We start from the raw sequence: 1433 nt of genomic DNA on the forward strand, positions 1-1433 counted from the left end.
CGAGGTGATACTTGCTGGCGATCACCTAGCAAGGAGCCCCATGACTATAGGACACCTTCCGTGACAGATAGACCAATCAGAACTAGGGCTTTAAATCCAGTGAAGAATAGGCTGGATGAGCACCGAGACTGAGATCTCTGATTGGCTGAAAGTCGTTGAGGCGGGAAAGTCAGAACTAAAAAGTCAAAAGAGCCCAGACAGCTGGGCCGGAAAAACAGGAAAAAAGAATCCGGCCCCTCCCAAATAGGAGTGATGCTAATCATAAATCGGGGACTATGATTGGACGTTGGACTAACAGGTAGGCGGAGCCTCTGTAAAGCTGGTTGGGACCCTGGAGGCGTGATTTGTTCCTATGGCGATGAGAGCGTGGTCGGAATAAGGGGCGGTTCTATCATTCTGAGAATTTAATTGAGTACTTGGTGGTGTCGCAATTTTTTATCTCGACCTGAGTCTGCTGCGGAAATTGTGCTAGTTTTAGACCCATTTTTGCGGTTATGGTTGTGACACGTTCTCCAGAGAGGATGACCACCACTTTCAGTGCCGACTATCTGCCGAGCGTTGTGTTACACGCCGTAAACACACCGTACAAAAGTCGGCCCTCAAGGAGTTTACATTAGAAACGGCGCTGAGAAGAGGAAGGAAGATGATTTGATATGTATACACATGAATAAAAATAAAATAATTTCGAGGGAGAGAAACAGGAAAAGCCTCAAGCTGAGTAGCTGAACAGAGATTTGAAGGAACATGGGATTATTTTGAGGGCTTGAGGAAGAAGAAATGTCCCGTAAGGAGATCAGTCATTTAATCGGACATTTTAAGTAGTGAGGGAATTGAGAATTATGTCATGTGCGGATCAATTCAAGGAACTGAGGATGTTTACCGAGAGAAGGAAAAATTGGGGGTGAAAATGATCACCTTTTCCCAAGTATTTGAAGAGTTGTCCCAGGGAAGAAAGGTTAGGATAGTTCCGCTTAGCCATGAGGGAAGAAGCAATGAGTTGAAGTTGCAGGGGCAATTTTAACTCCTCATAAAGGAAACTGCCTAAGAATTAAAGCAGTCCAGACAAGGAGTATAACCGGCCAGGTGAGCTAGAGAGCTCTACGGACTGAAACTAATTGGGAGTTTGGTGACCAGTTACAAAGATCTCTATTTTCAGTTGGTCATCTATTTACTTATCTGTTTCCATACTGATTCCTCTAGAAAACATAAGTTTCATGAGGGCAGGGACTGTTTCTCAAGTTTGTCTGTGTATCATAGCCATCTAGCACTGTTCTTTGCACATAAGTACTTAATATCTGCTTTAATCATTATAATTTGTTGTCAAAACTGGCTAAAATGCTAAAATTGTTTGGTACTTCAAAATAACCCAGTTTGAAAGGGTACTGAAATCTGAAAAAGTGAAGGTCAGATAGAGAGACACACTTTGTGTGTGT

This window comes from Sminthopsis crassicaudata, chromosome 2 (genome assembly GCF_048593235.1).
Source record: "Sminthopsis crassicaudata isolate SCR6 chromosome 2, ASM4859323v1, whole genome shotgun sequence".
NCBI classification, from domain to species: Eukaryota; Metazoa; Chordata; class Mammalia; order Dasyuromorphia; family Dasyuridae; genus Sminthopsis; species Sminthopsis crassicaudata.